Source organism: Sardina pilchardus, chromosome 11, assembly GCF_963854185.1.
Source record: "Sardina pilchardus chromosome 11, fSarPil1.1, whole genome shotgun sequence".
Classification (NCBI taxonomy): domain Eukaryota; kingdom Metazoa; phylum Chordata; class Actinopteri; order Clupeiformes; family Clupeidae; genus Sardina; species Sardina pilchardus.
In genome coordinates, this window is record NC_085004.1 from 31,590,422 (window position 1) to 31,608,570 (window position 18,149).

Sequence of the window (18,149 nt, forward strand, 5' to 3'; positions counted from 1 at the left end):
GGTACCATTGGATGTGATAACTTTCCACTCAGTTGAAACCGCCAGTAGTTTTTCATTTCTTGTGGCGGTGGCCCAACAACAAGCTATGTTGTGGTTGGCCACTTGAGACTTGAGCTTCTTAAAATGGGAAGAAGGACTAATTGTGATTATGTAGCGGTTAGTGATGTAGTGATTATGTGTGTCTGTGAGTTTGTAGCATTGCTTTAGTCATATTTCTAGCATGGAATTTTGGAGAATTACTACCTACTGTAAATCAATAGACATGATGGCAGCACTGCAAACAATGCTCATTTCAATGAATGGTGAAACACTTTGGGCTCTGTAGATAAATAGTGCAAAATAGTACTTCAAGGATGCTCTGCTTAATTGCACCTGCTTCTCATAACTGCATTTCTCCAAACGGGCTATTATTGCATTGCTGCTTTAAGAAGCCGTTTTGATTTGTAAGTCCTTGGGTGATCCCTGGGCTGTGTTGTGCTTTATAGCAACCTTTGATTGGGACAAGATTGAGTCCCACAGCTTGCTAAGGAAGCCTGTTGAGCGTTCTACTCCAGCTCCTCTGGGTCCAATTTGCCCTGTAGATGCATAGGGATGATGTCTTAAGAAAGGCCCCACCTGTCACTTATCGATTGGCCACTCACCCAGCCCTTTTGTTCACTCCACAAGGAGCTTTTTAAAACGTCAACTTTTATTGCCGCTTCAGGAGGTGAAAAAAGGACCTATATTTGCCTCTGAAAGAAGAAGAATTGAGGTGGTGACTCAGCTGAGCTTGGAGCTTTTGTCATACCTTAATTGAAGTGCCATTTTCCCCCTTTCTGTTCTGTTTTTGTGAGTTGTATTAGTCTTAAGAAGGCCCCTCCGCTGAGGCAGGCTGTGTAATGTAATATTGTGTGCAGTGAGCGCAGGAAGCTTTTTCACTCCGGCTTTGTGTGCATAGATAATTGATACTGCCAGCCAGACCCTCTCTCCTCTCTACTCCCCACGCCCCACAAGGAGGTTCAGCAGCCAGGCGCCTGCTGAGGAAGGAACACTAGATTTGTTCCCCCAAATATGGGCCCCTGAGCATGAGCTGAGCATCACTTATGCCACAACTCAATTTGATTCCACCTAAAATGTTTGTGGGAGGATATTGTAATTCTTCAAATGTACGCCCCACTGTGTACCCAATGACCACCCTGACTGACCTCACTCAACTGCCCCAGGGCAAGGCCAGAGTAGCCGCACAATACTTTTTGTATATTTGAAGAGATCAGATGCGAAACCTTTTAAATCTGTCTGACCAGTTTTCTTTTTAATTAGTATTTTTTATCAGAACCTTAAATTACCTTAACACTAAGTAACTTAATTTACTACACAATTTTCAGGTTTCAGGTTTAATTAAGTCTATTAATTGTGCCTTTAGCATAGTAGGCACTTAGCTATAGTAGGCGCTGGTCAGTATGTAGGCTAATGCAAAGTCAGCAAATGACCAAAGGACTTACAATGTCAGGAGATACTTGCAATATGTTTCACATATAATATTTATTTTCCCAATATGGACTACCCCACTGGAAGCTTAATAACATCTGGGTTTTTCTCTGCTCCGTATTTTAATAGACACCCACTAATAACAAAACCTGTCAATCAATACACCCACCTGCAAAGACACTTTCCCTGTGAAGCTCTAGAATCTACTTAGGACTGACTTGGAAAAATCCAATTTCATATGGATGTTTTTTTTCCTTTTGTTCTGTTGGATTAATCAAAGGGCCTATTTTGACAGTGAAAATGGCTGGTTGAAACAACCGTATGTGTGCACTGATGTACAAAAAAGATATGTGTGTGAGCAGATGATAAAGGCATTGAGTGGGTAGAGCTAGACCCAAATTAATTAGTTAATGTTCAGTTAAAACCGACCAGTAGCATTGTCAAGCAATCCCTTTGAAGTGAATGCAGCGAAATTGCAAGTTATGAAGATGGCAATACCATCTCAGCTTCTGATCAGTGTTCACTTTGGAGTGAGGTGTGTAAAATGATGAGAAGCTCACATCTTTGCTAAAATGTTAAATGGATCAGCATGCTTGCCATTTGTAGCAGTGCAGTTTGTGGGAGCAGAAGTGGTCAGCTGTGTTTTAAATGAAAGTGGAAGTGTTTGAGATGGAAACCCAGGTTTGCATAGTGGGGTGTTTTCATTTTCCAGCCACGTTGAATGAGGGACACTATAATATTTCCATTTTCTTGCTCGTTAACTGTCAAATATGATATAAAATCACTGTCTGCAATTGCTATCATTGTGATCACTGTCTGCAATTGCTATGAATGAATTTATGTTCTGCCATCTAGAGCATCAAACTCTTTTAAAAGTTGATGCCGACTGGGCAGCTATTACCACCTCCATGTTCAGTCATCTCCAAACCAGTTTGACCATGAATTACATTACAGTTGGTGCAGTAAACAAGAAGTAGACAATAGCCAGGGCTGTGCTTGTATTAATAAAGAATATGTTCACAATTAGGCATATGAGCATATCCATAGAGCTAAGAATTCAGAAACAAGCACACAGTAAATGCTCAATGACATTTGTCCAAGTTGACCTAGGACTCTGAGGAATGATTTCTTAGCCTACAGTTCAGGAGTTCAAAAGAATGATATTTGACTTTATATGAAATTATTTCAGTTGTTTTTGAGAGAGAGATCTGTCCTCTGGGTTGGTGGGCCCTGTGTAACCTGTGTCTATGGGCTCTATCATGATGGTCTAAAACTCTTGGTCACCCATGCACAATGTATAGATCTTCCTGGGCGTGGCCGGGCCACATTCATGTTGATTCCATCTGGCGCATTCTTCATGAAGGTGATACGTCTTCAGCTGTGCTTGTTATGTGCCTCTCGCCTAATCACTTTTATCCGTCATTACCAATTTGCAAATGATGGCGAAATAACTAGTCATTGTGAGATGTATTTTGTAGGATCGTTATTATAATTATGCTTCCCGTTGTAATCGTATAATTTGTAGTGTTTTGCATGGATGTGCACTGTTGCACTCCTGGGGATGAGAGAAGCAGGATGCATTGTGCACCCGCCCATATGACTGTTGATATTGCGCTCTTAAAATAACATAATAACAACTCGCCACTGATTTCTGATCAGTTTTCCGGACAGTGGACAATGCATTTTAGATAGTGTACAATGCAATATACAATTTTTAGATAATGTGCCAGACCCTTCCTTAGGTAAGTTAATTGCCACACCTCATGGTGCGTTGCTCAATAAAAGAGAAGTGCATGGCGAAAAACTTGAGTCTAAGATGAATAAGCTTTCCTTTGGGATGATCATGAGCTTTCCACCAGATTTTGCGTCACAAAAAAGGCCTCTATAGCCGCGATGTCTCAAGTTAACACAGGGAAAGGGCATATAGCCTACTGTATATATATTGAACTGTACTCTAGAGATAATGAATTCTTTTTCTGATCTGTTGCATTGTCATATCCCAATGTTTACAATGAGATAGGAAAAAGGTCATGATGACCACTTGAGAGTGACACTGTGCTCTCAACAGAGGATTACATGCGACCCTCACCGCAGGAGCGTAGGGGCCTATGAGATGACTACATTACAGCAGAACATATCATGTGATTTTAACACTACAAGTTCTTCTGCTTGTGCAGCTATCGTGTGAGTGTGACTCTTGCCACTTGCACTTAATGAAATAGCTTTAGCCATTACTTGATATGGCAGTGAAAAGATGACAGGAAATGAGTAGGAGAGAGAGATGGGGAGTGGGATCAGGACATGACTGCAGGTCTGACTCCAGCACGGGTCCCCACGGGCTCCAAGTCTGTCTGTGCTACTGTAGGAGATGCTAACTCTAATGCTAACTCTAATGCTGTCTGTGCTACTGTAGGAGATGCTAACTCTAATGCTAACTCTAATGCTGTCTGTGCTACTGTAGGAGATGCTAACTCTAATGCTGTCTGTGCTACTGTAGGAGATGCTAACTCTAATGCTGTTTGTGCTACTGTAGGAGATGCTAACTCTAATGCTGCGCTGTGCTAGGAGATGCTAACTCTAATGTTGTCTACTGTAGGAGATGCTAACTCTAATGCTGTCTGTGCTACTGTAGGAGATGCTAACTCTAATGCTGTTTGTGCTACTGTAGGAGATGCTAACTCTAATGCTGCGCTGTGCTAGGAGATGCTAACTCTAATGCTGTCTACTGTAGGAGATGCTAACTCTAATGCTGTCTGTGCTACTGTAGGAGATGCTAACTATAATGCTGTTTGTGCTACTGTAGGAGATGCTAACTCTAATGCTGCGCTGTGCTAGGAGATGCTAACTCTAATGCTGTCTACTGTAGGAGATGCTAACTCTAATGCTGTCTGTGCTACTGTAGGAGATGCTAACTCTAATGCTGTCTGTGCTACTGTAGGAGATGCTAACTGTAATGCTGCGCTGTGGCTCCCTCCAGCACAGATCAGTTTGGCCATTGGATAGGCAGAGACCAAAAGAAAAACTAGAAAAGCACTCCGAGAGCGCAGACCTCCGCCTGTAGTGTGCTTCCTAGGTTGTCATACATTTGAACCTAAACTATTCAAATCGCCACCACGTGGCTATACCATGCCATTACACCACTAAGCGAAAAACATAAACGGCTCTGGAATCCCGACGGTGTTACGAATTGGGGCATTTCTGACCTTCCCTGAAAATTTAATTGAAATCCGGACATTACTTTTTGAGTTATCTTGCTAACAAACAGACAGACAAACAGACAAACAAACGCCGGTCCCCGATGAAAACATATACTTCCTTGGCGGAGGTAAATAAGCAAAGACATAGTAATATATTAGAGTAGACGAAATGTAAACATATTACCTGTAGCACTCTCCTTTATGCTGGCTCTGATTCTTCTCACCTCACTAGCTACAACCAAGGCTTGAAATGGCAAAGCACATGGCCAAACACATACCCAGAGGACACACATTCATAGCCTTCAGAGAGCCAGAGGGGAAAGGTGAGAATTTGTAGAGCATTGGCAAAGACATATACAGTATAATAGGCAAATACCAAAATATATACTTGATGATAGGTTATTTTTTTGTGATCACTCTTTCATAGTAACAGGTGTAACAGGCTGGATGTCTCCGGAGAGCCTGATCTGAGTCAGGGAACAGGGAGCAGCTGGCCAGATTTTTATTTATTTTTTCTTTTTAAGAACAGTCCTAAAATTGTTGTGTGTTTTTTGTTTTCCTTTAATTTGTTTACCGTTGCCACCTGTGCCTGTGGTAGTGCTGTGTCCATGTGTGTCTCCAACATCTCTTCAGTCTCCACACAGTGCCCTCCCCAACCCTGTCAGCCCAACACCTGCATCCCCTCCTTATAGGGTGGTGTTGGCACCGTCCCTGTGTTCTCACGTTCACACTCCTGCTGTCAGAGGCTGTAGAAGCGGCACCAGTCTCAGTGGGCTAGCATTTGTGTCCTGCGGGTCATTCGGTCTTGTGAAATAAAGACAATATTCTACTTCTCTTTTCTGAATTTCAGAAGTTTGGAGAAGTTGATATCTCAGGATCTGAGCAGGCATAAACCAATTTGGCAAAAGCTATATAGCAAAAGAGCTGCATCTCACATACTCCTTATCTGGCCCCCAGTGCCATATTCTTGGAGTCATGTATATGTGAAGAGATTGGGTACTTTTAGCACAGCAACACTTATGCAGGATGACCTGCTGTAGATGCAAGGGTTATAAAGCCATGCAAACTAAACCAGCTCGTTTTAATCCAGGCTCCACTGTAGCAAATCTTAAAAATAGCACTGTGTATGTATGCGTAGTATATCCTGCTGAACCTGTGGGGTGTCCTACGAAGCTCGATTAGTAACTTAGCGAGGTATGTTGCGCTCAAAACCAGGGTATGCTGTCATACGAAAGTGGATTTGTTTTAGCGTCGCTGTATCACCATGGTATCTTATGCTCGCAACCAAACCTGCTCGGGAGCGGGTTATGTGCTTAGTTATAGCTCAAATCGTGAAATATCACCGCCATCTGACCAATTCTAACCAATCTATTATCTTGAACAACGAAGTTATCTCACGTGTGCTAAGCTGTCATACTTTTAACAGGTTCGGCCCCGCCTCTGCAAACATTTTGAATCTCGAAGGCGCTTTTAAGTATGTTGTGCGTGCAAATATGTCACTACTGTGGACATGCATGCCATACAATATCTGATGACCATCGACTTTTTGATGTTATAGGTTAGACACTAAAAAAGACCACCCTAGATTTCGCTACCGCTCATAAATGCGGAAGTAATCGTTTTTAAACCTAGGCTGTCTTGTGCGTCTCCACGTTTCCCGATTGGTCAAAATCACCCCAACCACGAGAACGCGCAGAGATCTGAGCTGAAAGCCTAGTTTGACAAATTTATCACATACCTGCTGTCGTAGGATCACTTAACTTAATACCCGAGTTGAGGCTTTGTGCAGCCTCGATATGTCTAGATAACCTAGATTTGTCTAACTTGCTTCGTAGGACACCCCACAGGTCTCTCAACTATTGCTTTCGTCGTGTCAATGGGGCTTGGCCATCTCCATTCCGAGTGTGTAAGAAAGGGGAAGTGTATTGTGCTTGGGCCCAGTGCGTCTCTGTGTCAGGATGTCAGCTCTAGTCTTCTGCGCCGGTGCACACCGCCCCTCTGCTCGACCCATCTCATCTCCCCACGCCAGACACTCACCAGAGGCAGCAGGAGCAGCTGGGGGAGGGGAGGGGCCAGTGTGGCATGGGGAGGGGGGAGGGGCTAGTGTGACCAGGGGGAGGGGCTAGTGTGGCCAGGGGAGGGGGGGAGGGGCTATTGTGGCCAGGGGAGGGGGAGGGGCTAGTGTGGCCAGGGGAGGGGGGGGGCCTAGTGTGGCCAGGGGGAGTGGGAGGGGCTAGTGTGGCCAGGGGTAGGGGAGGGGCTAGTGTGGCCGGGGGAGGGGCTAGTGTGGCCAGGGGAGGGGCTAGTGTGGCCAGATTCCATTTTTACTATGTACATGATGACATCACAGAGGCTCACGTCACTCCTTGCCACCTGCAGCTGCCTCCTCTGTAAATTCTGAGAAGTCTGTGTTTAATTAGTCTCCCGACGACTAGGATCACCCTGCTGTGACCAAGAAGAGTGGCCACAGTCCCTCTCCGTATACATGATTCTGCCCACCGCTGGCACTTAGAGAGGACATTACCTCCAACACTAGTCTGTTAGCATGTCTCTTTTGCGTAAGATTAGAAATGTGTTAGAACGCAGTTGTGGGGAGTTGGAGTTGCAATTTGTGTTGACACCCAGACACCTGATATGTTTGTTGCATATGTATGTTGCTTTTGTTGATGTTTTGATAACATCACTTAATGTCCTTGTATTGGTAGTAGTAGGGCCAGCTCAGAGCCATTTTATATTAGATATATTTGCTTGAGGCCTAAGGTTGAGGTAGTTAGCTTTTTTAATCCAGGGCATTTTAATTTTTATACAAAATTGTTCTGCATAGATTTCGATTATTTTGGTTGGACTGTGCAAGTGAAAGTATGCACATTTTTATTCAGGTTACCAACTGTCTCCCTAACTGTGTGTAAAGGAAAAGCTCTGAGTGGAGGAATATAGCTGGTGACAGTGATCTGCAGGAAGAGGGGAAGCGGAGCAACTCTTGAAAGATCCATTGTTCAGCAAAGACTGCTCTGTGTGGCCTCTGAGTGGCGCGGGAGCCTGTTGGGTTCGGGATGCTGCAGCACCTCTAGCTTTTAATAATTCAAACAGCACTTGGTGGAGTTCTTGCCTCCTGCTGACTTTTGGCCTGTTGTTGGGAAACTTGCTGGCCTGAACTAATCTGTGTGGAGGGAGGAGGGTGGAGAAGGCTTGTGCTGAAGCTCTAGTTCTCCCCAGGGGAGACGACAGGACCTCAGGGTGGAGAGGAGCTGAACTGCTGTGCTGAAGCTCTAGTTCTCCCCAGGGGAGACGACAGGACCTCAGGGTGGAGAGGAGGGTGGAGAAGGTCTGTGCTGAAGCTCTAGTTCTCCCCAGGGGAGACGACAGGACCTCAGGGTGGAGAGGAGCTGAACTGCTGAGTTGCTTGCAGGTGATTTATTTGAAGTGAGTGAATTAAACAAGACATTGGTGACCGGCTGACCGCTATGTTCCGTTTCTCGAGAAGTTTGTGGTGTAGCCATCAATTATATGATATAGTGGTTGTGCGTGGAAGAGGCTGTCAGGTTTCACCATGCTTATGTATTGATTTCCAAGGCTAATGTGAACTCTGTGTGTCGTGTTCATTTTCATGCATTTAGCAAAATAATAACATTCAGGTTGAAGCCTGATGCTAAAGGTGATGACACATGGGACAAGGTTTTGAGCAATGTTGCTGGGCAACCACATAATCAGCTCATTTATTCTGATTGGATGATCATAACGATTTGCCTACTGATGATTAAAGTTCTCCAGAAAATAAATTACTGCGCAAAATCAATGGGAACATGCCAGGATCACAATAATGAGCAACATTGGCCACTAGTGTTGCGCAGCATTGGCCATCAGTGTTGCGCAGAAGCGCTGCTCCATGTACAGGATCAGCTCAAGGCCTACACCCACTCTAGTGCACTGTATTATTATTATTAGTATTATTAGTATTATTATTATTATTAAGGCCTACTCCCACTGTAGTGCACTGTAGTGTGCTGCTTGTGCACCCATGCTGCTGTTCAGCTCTATATACTGTATTGGGGAGCCATGTGTGCTGTCGGCCCTGTTGTGTTGGGGCCATGTGCTGAGAAACGATCTGTCAGCACACACACACACACACACACACACACACACGTTTGATATACATGCTGACATACAGTACATGATGCTTAACCTCCTTTTGCCAGCCAGGTCTGACTGAGACGTGGAGCTCCAAACACCTGGGCCCGTATTCACAAAGAATTTTAGGGCTAAAAGTAGCTCCTAACTGGCGAATTTAGGGAGGAACTCCTAAAAATAATGGGCGTGTCACTCCTAACTTTATGACTCCTAATTTTTTTCACTAAAAGGTATTCACAAAGCATTTTATGCCTAAAAGTAGCTCCTAAGTCTAGGACAGCGTAAAAGAACTCGAGAGGACTTCTAACTCACTAAGACCTATTCACAACCCGCTTTTAGTGGCATTTCACGTCGCGATGTTTTGAAATGACCGTGCAGTGCAGGAGCTCGCTGTCATGCAAGGGAATAAATGTTCATTGCAACTACGGGTGCAAATGCAATAATGTCACCGACAACCAAAACCACCATTGCATGTAAACTAAATGTAACGTCTCATTGTGCCTAATTAAATTAAATCGCTTCTCCTCTTTGCAAATATAGGCTACGTGTTTTCATACAGATTCATTTAAAACATGTTGCAAAGATACTGCTCCAGTCCATAGTGTTTCATTAAGCCTAGGCTTGCTTTACTCTTTATTCATTAAGGCTATGCCTATTATTTATTCATCATCTTCCATCCTTCACAGCCCGACATAGCGCACGCATTCTCACCAGCTAAGACCTAACACCTGTCACTCAACTCGTCATTGTAGGGGAGGTTTGCCATCATTCCCGCGTTATAATCACCAGCCAATCAAGGTGGTCACTTTCATCAAGCTCGTGCATGAGTAATGACGTCAACCATAGCAACGAAGACTCACTTTTAGTTTAGGAGTGGGCGTTTCCCCTTACTAAAAGTAGGTCTGAAAGGCTTTGTGAATAACTTTTAAGGGAAAACTCCTAACTAAAATCTTCTAGCGCGATTTAGGAGTACTCTTAGTGGTAAGATAAAATGCTTTGTGAATACGGGCCCAGACCTGCATCTGTTGTGCACAGAAGAGCTCAGGCCGGCTAAGCTGCTGATGTTGCACTGTTGCTGATGTTGCACTGTGTCCTATTACTTGTGCTGTATGTGGGCTTGAGCATGAGTGACTGACTGTGTGCAGGTTAGCTGAGGTCGCCCTGAGAGAGGCAGGGCAAGCTTGTTTGTAAGTGGAGGAGTGGTTTGGGGATGTGTGAACGTTTCCTCTGAGGACCACACCCAGCCCTCCGTACAACCACAATGGCTGGAATGATGAGTGCATAGTGGTGCCTCAGAAATAACAAATGGATGTTACAAAGGCAACACTTTTGCTTAAAAATGATTGCATCTTGATAATTGGATACACATTAGCGTGATTTATTGGAACACTTAGAAGAGTAAAGTAGATTTCTGTGAGTTATCACCCTGTCCAACTACTGCATTGGTTGGAGTAGGCTACAGACTTCCACAGAGATAACCCATGACCAGTGGTGTCCTTTTTAAAAGGCAATCTGTTTGCAGTGTTAAACCCGAGTTGAATTCATGCAGTAGTTTATTTACCTTCGCCAAGGAGGTATATGTTTTCATCGGGGACCGGCGTTTGTCTGTTTGTTTGTTTGTCTGTCTGTCTGTTTGTTAGCAAGATAACTCAAAAAGTAATGCATGGATTTCGCTGAAATTTTCAGCGAATGTCAGGCATGACCCAAGGAAGAAACGATTACATTTTGGGAGTGATCCGTAGTTCCGGAGCCGTTTATGTGTTTCGCTTAGTGGTGTATTGGCATGGTATGGCCACGTGGTGGCAATCTGAATAGTTTAGGTTCAAATGCATGACAACCTAGGAAGAACAATACAGGCGGAGTGCTGTGTGTGACACGTTTTAGCTTAGAAACGGCACAACATTGTCTAGAGCACCTTTAACAAAGAACTGGTATACATTTGATTCTAGAGAGTACTTTTATTAGCAATTTGGACAGTAGTTCTATTATAATTCTACTGTATATTGCTCTTGATAAAGATCCAGAAGATGGCGTATAGACACATGGAGCATATTTCTCTGTAGGTCTACTAAGATGAATCTGCTGTAAGCGTCCACAGCAGGAGCCCAGTGTCCAATATAGCTGCTGGTAGGGATGCAGGCCATCCAGGAGGAGTGCCAAAGGACAAAGAGATGAATGGGGGGAGAGATGGAGCACTGGGCCTGTGGCTTCTTCCGCCATGCCGCCAGTGTGATGGGTGGGAAGGGTGGGGCTTATCTGTCCCTGTGCTCCTCCCGCCTCTCATGTCATTGGTTCTGCTCCATTAGGCGTTGTGTCCATGTCAGAGCGGTAGATAAAACAGAGTGGCGACACTCCCATAGACTTCCATAGGAAAAAATGGCAGCGCTTTTTCCAGGCTATTTCCTCGTTATGGGGCTTTTGGAACTGTTTACAGCCAATCTCTTGGTCAGTAGTCAATGAATTAATTGATTACACCTTTCAGCATCAGAAGTACATCCCACCCTCCTGCAATTCAGCCATTCAGCACAGGTTTTTTTGGAACTTTTGATCGTGGCGGCAACATCAAAGAGTGTCGCAACTCTCTCTATCTATGGCTCTGGTCCATGTGTAAGAGCTGGCGATTCCCTCCCTCCCCCCTCACCATCGAGGAGAGTGTCTTTTCACGCTGCTTACGTAACATGGGATTACTATCATCCTGAAGAGCAGAGCTTAAAAGAAAGTATTGCACTGAAATCATTTGGGTTTCCAAGTTAACTGTGAAATACTGTATGTGATAATAACTTGGCAAGCTTGCACCCAGGAGAGACTTTCCCTGTTCAATGGTGTGTGTGCATGCATGCCCAGTTGTGTAGCAGGATGAAGCATACATCGGTTTCGGTAGCATTTAGATTCCCCGTAGTGGCAATACTTCCAATAAACAAGACGGTACCATTGCAGCAAGCGTAGTCATGCAAGTACAACTGTTCTTTGTTAGATGTGTTGTTGCTTATTCATATGAAATGTGTTGCTCTATGGCTGTGACAGATTAAAGAAATGCCTTTTGCCATTTAGTGCGGCCCAGCAGATGCCATGGTGCTGGGGATAATCACACTGAAATGGACTCAGCTGTGACTTTTTATCTTTCCCTCCAGTTTCTCAAGTCCTTAGAAAAGCTCCGACTCGCTCAGCCACTCAGCATTTGTTAGATAGAAGGTTGTGTTTGTTTTTGTGTGTGTGTGTGTGTGTGTGTGTGTGTGTGTGTGTGTGTGGCTCTGTATGTGTGAGTGTGAGTAAATAAGGGGAAATAGAAAATGTACAGAGTGAAATGGAAGTTTGTGTCTGTATATGTGGGTTTCTGGTATCAGTAGAAGACTCCAGAGAGCGTAAACAGAGCGTTAATAATAAGAGGTGTGCTGGAATATGGGGGGGGGGGGGGTCAGGACGTTAAGGACACCAGCCCATGAGGAGGAGAGCAAGTGGAGTCTCCAGCTCAGCATTGGATCCCATCTTCTCCCTCTCTCTCCATCTTCTCCATCTTCTCCCTCTCTCTCCATCTGCTCCAGTCCACTGTAGCTCTTTGTCTCTCTCCTCAAATCATTCACCCATGCTGCCCTGCAATTCTCCTACTCCCTTCCTCCCTGTCTATCTCTCTCTCTCTCTCTCTCTCTCTCACACACACACACACACACACACACACAGTCACACACACAGAGTATCTCATTTTCACAGGACAGTACTTTGTCAGTTTCTCTTTGTTCCACTCCTGAGCCCCGGCAGCTCGTGCAGCAGGATTGTAGGCTGGCGATGGGAATGAATGTGGACATCAGGCAAGGCAGTGTGGGGAACACTCTGCTCTCCACACACACACACCACACACACACACACACACACCACACTGCTCTCCCCACACACACACACCACACACACACACACACCACACTGCTCTCCCCACACACACACCACACTGCCCTCCCCACACACACACCACACACACACACCACACTGCTCTCCCCACACACACACCACACACACACACACCACACTCCCCACACTCAGCTGCAGGTACTGTACTGTACTGTACTGTACCACTCTGCAGCAACACGGCGTGCCGGGAGCCCGAGCTCTGGAGCAACAAACATGCTCCAACAATAATGCAACTTTAGTTTGGAGAGTATCCGTGATTGTGTTATTCTCTCTTGGAGTGTGTGTCTCTGCACTGTGCTCTTTTGTTTGGAGAGTATCCGTGATTGTGTTCTTCTCTCTGGGAGTGTGTGTCTCTGCACTGTGCTCTTTTGTTTGGAGAGTATCCGTGATTTTGTTATTCTCTCTGGGAGTGTGTGTCTCTACGCTGTGTACATGCAGGATGTGAGTTTTGTTTGGAGAGTATCTGTGATTGTGTTCTTCTCTCTGGGAGTGTGTGTCTCCGCGCTGTGTACATGCAGGATGTGAGTTTACGGACTATCTGTTGGCATCCTCATCGGTGGCAGGAGCGACGGCTGGCCTGTCAGTGTCTCTGTGTGAGAGAGCTGCCGCCACTGAGAGACAAGAGAGGAGGACCATGTTAATGTGAGCCTGGGATGGCTTTAGTTCCAGCTCAGAGACCGAGAATGGGCCAGGGAGCATGAGAGAGACGGAGAGAGAGAGAGGGAGAGGGGGGAGAGAGGGAGAGACAGAGAGAGGGGGAGAGAGAGAGCGGGGAGAGAGAGGGAGGGAGAGGGAGGGAGGGAGAGGGAGAGACAGAGAGAGAGGGAGAGGCAGAGTCTGTGAGGCAGGAGGCAACGTGAGTGGAATTTCAATCAAGGGCTCAGCGCTCTGTTTAAATACCACCCGCATAAACGAGGATGGGATCTCTCTCTCTTTCTCTCTCTCTCTCTCTCCTCTTCACACCTGAGAAATCCCTCCCTCCCTCCTTCTATCAGTCATGTTGTAAACTCCTGATGTGAGGCCCTGTTGTAGGCATTAGAAATGTGGAGAAGCGGCGATTGTGAAGAGGGAGAGAGAGCCAGAGAGTCGGCATGGCGTACGCTAGCGCAGCTCCACGGCTGCTTCCAGCCAAGAGGGACATCGCCAGGCTAATACCAAATAAAGACTGACAGGCGTTTTCACAACCTAACATGATTACACATGCACACACAGACGCACATGCATGCTGACAGCTCTGCTAGTCTCACTCCTGGGATTGGCTGCAAGGATGCACATGTGACCAGCATGGCAGTGTGTACATGGACAGCGTGTTCTTTTAAATCTGTTCTGCCAACTGTTAGTTACAACGGGGAATCAGGGGTGTGAATTAATGCCTTACAAAGCCACAAGATCAGAATTTAAAACATTAACAAGATAGATGTATTATTTTAATGTAAAACCCCACGTATAAGGCTGATTTCTTTTGTGCATGCAGTTCATATTTGATCCTGTAATGCGCTTTCAGGGATGGTTTAGTCGATACATAAATGAATTTATTCAGCTTACCCTTGAGGTTAGTTAGGGCTGTGTTCAAACTTCTTTTTGATTAATAGTCATTTAAATTCAGGTTAAGCATGTATTGATACACCGAGTCAATATTTCTTTGGCGAATAATCTAATGAAGGTCTAGCATTGTGCCTATATGAGCATGATTGCTTGTTTAAATATTTTGCTAGGTGTTCCATTTCAAATCTGTTTACAATGCTTTTTGAATGACCTGTTGTATGAGGCAGTAGGGGAGTTGCATTTGATATTGATACTGCAGTCCTTACAGTCATGGTTGAAATTGTTGGCACCCCATGCTAAAGTTGACTAAAAAGAGGAATATAAAATCATCTTTTGGAAATTGATTTTAATGGCTTAAGTAATAAAATGAGGAAAAATCCAACCTTTAAGGATACACCAATTTTCTTTGTGAATGAATAATGTATCATAAATAAATAAATGTTCTTCCCAAAATACTGGGGTCAAAAATATTGGCACCCCTATGTAACCCTATGGGAATTTAACACATAGGGTTAGGCAGTTTTTTATTTTTAAAGGCCACTTATTTCATGGATCCAGGATACTATGCATCCTGATAAAGTTCCCTTGGTCTTTAGAACTAAAATTGACCCACATCATCACACACCCTTCACCATACCTAGAGATAGGCATGGTGTTTTGTTCAGTTTTGTTCAGTTAGCCTAATAGCTTGTTTGATTTGCATTGAGTTCAATGAGCATCAAACAGGCTAATAGGCTAACTGAAGAACACTGAACAAAACACCATGCCTATCTCTAGGTATGGCGAAGGGTGTGTGATGATGTGGGTCCATTTTAGTTCTAAAGACCAAGGGAACTTTATCAGGATGCATAGTATCCTGGATCCATGAAATACGTGGCCTTTAAAGATAAAAAACTGCCTGCCCCTATGTTAACCCTATGTGTTAAATTCCCATAAGGTTACATAGGGGTGCCAATATTTTTGACCTCAGTATTTTGGGAAGAACATTTATTTATTTATGATACATAATTCATTCACAAAGAAAATTGGTGTACTTAAAGGTTGGATTTTTCCTCATTTTATTACTTAAGCCATTAAAATCAACTTCCAAAAGATGATTTGATATTCCTCTTTTTAGTCAACTTTAGCATGGGTGCCAACAATTTCAACCATGACTGTATGTGATGTCCTGCCCTGCCCAATACCAGTCTTATCAGTCATCATCTCCACTTATTAGTAGCATCCCTCCACACAGGACAGGAGTGGAGTCCACCTGCTGTGTAGTTGGAGCTGATGGTGCTCGGGCTGCTACTGTACTCCAGGGCAAAGATTGGCTGTGCAGAATGGGCCTCTCCTGCCATCTGTTGTCTGCATCCCTGGAGAGGGGGGTGGAGCGGGAGCAGGCCTTCACTGGGGTCGGCGCTGCAGCTGGATTCCTGGAGCGAAGCTCCTTCTCCTGGCACCCTGCCGCTCCTGGTGATGGCACGGGAATGTTCAGGGCACTGTGATTAAGTGGCACTTAAGTATGCATGGCATCTGATGAGGACGATGGCCAAAGGAAAAAAAGATTCAAATGAGTGGAAACAGGGTAACCTTCCACCAAGCCACACCTGATTTACTCTCTTTCAAATGGGACTCAGATGATATCTTATCAAACATTAAGGCTGTAGGGGATGTAGGGGAACTCCAGAAGGTCATTTTCCAAGGTGAAGATGGAGGAGGGCTTTGTTATGGCTTAATGGTGGACGTGAAGACCCTTCCATGAATTGGTAGGCAAAGGCTGAGTGTAAGAGTCCGTGTGCCTTGTGAAGGGTTTGGCTGGAGCTGTATAGGGAGCTAGAGCTGTATAGGGAGCTAGAGCTGTATAGGGAGCTAGAGTTGTATAGGGAGCTGGAGCTGTATAGGGAGCTGGAGCTAGAGCTGTATAGGGAGCTAGAGCTGTATAGGGAGCTGGAGCTAGAGCTGTATAGGGAGCTAGAGCTGTATAGGGAGCTGGAGCTAGAGCTGTATAGGGAGCTAGAGCTGTATAGGGAGCTGGAGCTGTATAGGGAGCTGGAGCTGTATTGGGAGCTAGAGCTGTATAGGGAGCTGGAGCTGTATAGGGAGCTGGAGCTAGAGCTGTATAGGGAGCTGGAGCTGTATAGGGAGCTAGAGCTGTATAGGGAGCTGGAGCTGTATAGGGAGCTGGAGCTGTATAGGGAGCTAGAGCTAGAGCTGTATAGGGAGCTGGAGCTGTATAGGGAGCTAGAGCTGTATAGGGAGCTAGAACTGTATAGGGAGCTGGAGCTGTATAGGGAGCTAGAGCTGTATAGGGAGCTAGAGCTGTATAGGGAGCTGGAGCTGTATAGGGAGCTGGAGCTGTATAGGGATCTGGAGCTGTATGAGCTGTATAGGGAGCTGGAGCTGTATAGGGAGCTAGAGCTGTATAGGGAGCTGGAGCTGTATAGGGAGCTGGAGCTGTATAGGGAGCTAGAGCTGCCCAGCAGGGAAGACCAAAGAGATCACACTCCTGCCCAGCAGGGGGGGGCAAAGAGATCACACTCCTGACATGCAGCTGCTATTGACACTTGAACTTGCAGAACTTTAGAACTTTGTGTCCTTATATCAATGGTTTCAGTTGTACTAGAAATTGGACATTTGCAGTTTGGATGTCTAGAAGTCAGAATCCAACTCCAACTTATGATTTATTTTAAAGCAGACACTTTATATATGTGGTAGAACACACACATTGCTTTCAATTATGGTAACTGGTTAATAATGCTATTTTTGGTCTTGGTCAGTACATTACAACAAATGTAATGTACTGTTTTTATGCAGGCACTTTTGTGCAGCTTATAGGTCCTGTCTGTCTCTGAAGATTGCGACTGAGTAGCCTAAATACCTATGTGTTGTTTGTTCATATGTACAGACTTAGCCCTATGTAGAAGTCCTGTGTGTTTATATCTGAAGATTGTGACTGAGTAGCATAAATACATATTTGTTGTTTGTTCATATATACAGACTCAGCCTCATATAGAAGTCCTATGTGTTTATATGAGTATATGGTCTGTGTGTCTCTTGAGCACCATTGCTACTACTGTAGATCAAATCCATTCTGTTTGATAATTGCAAACCAATAGAATCACCATGAAGTCACAGTGGATTCAGCCAGAGCACAAATTGGACTATAGCATTTCTGATTATTGATCTTATGCGTTTTTGTAACGTTTTCGTTTATAGAGAAAATATTTTTAGACCAGCCGAGAAATACATTTGTCATGTCACACAGCCCAGCATTATTAAAGAGTCACTTCACCCCATAACTCCACCCACTTCACATTTCTGAAAAAGGCTTTCAAAATAGGCGAGATGCTCTGAAATTTGGAGATGGAGTGCAGCACTGCGGCAACCAATCAACCATGGTGATTTCGTGTCAATCTGGGAATGAGTGCTGCAGACATGGCTTATCACAGGTAGGCTAATCAGGGCAGCAGGTGTTTGGGCGTTTCATTCCTAATTTGTAACGACCCGGTGACGTAGTGTTGGACGAGAAGTACAGGACTTTGTCAGCATTCCAATAGCATTTTGGACCAACATGCCATGGCATGTTTCAACCTGTAGAATGCGTGGAGAGCAATATCTCCAATACAAAATCAGATGAAATGTTACTTTTGTCGAGAAACACGATTTTTGTCAATATTAACCCTGGTAATAGTACAGTTCACCACTTGTGAGTATTTTCAATCAATCAACAGCTCAAAAAACATATTTTAGGGTGCAGTGACTCTTTAAACTCTAACCTGTTCAGGAATGATCATTTTTATGTGGAATGCAAAACTGGAAACATGAAACAAAGAACGAATGGTTTGAGGCCCTGGTCGGTACTGATAAAAGCCTGTGCGCGTGATAAATGGTGTCTTTTGGGAGGATTGTCAGTGACCGTGTTTGGGA

General features: G+C 44.7%; 1 protein-coding gene across 4 annotated transcripts in view; it reads left to right on the forward strand.

Moving 5' to 3' along the window:
* Nucleotides 1-18,149, forward strand: part of phf21aa (PHD finger protein 21Aa) — a 50,632-nt gene that overhangs the window by 9,240 nt on the left and 23,243 nt on the right. The gene's annotated exons all lie outside the window — the stretch shown is intronic.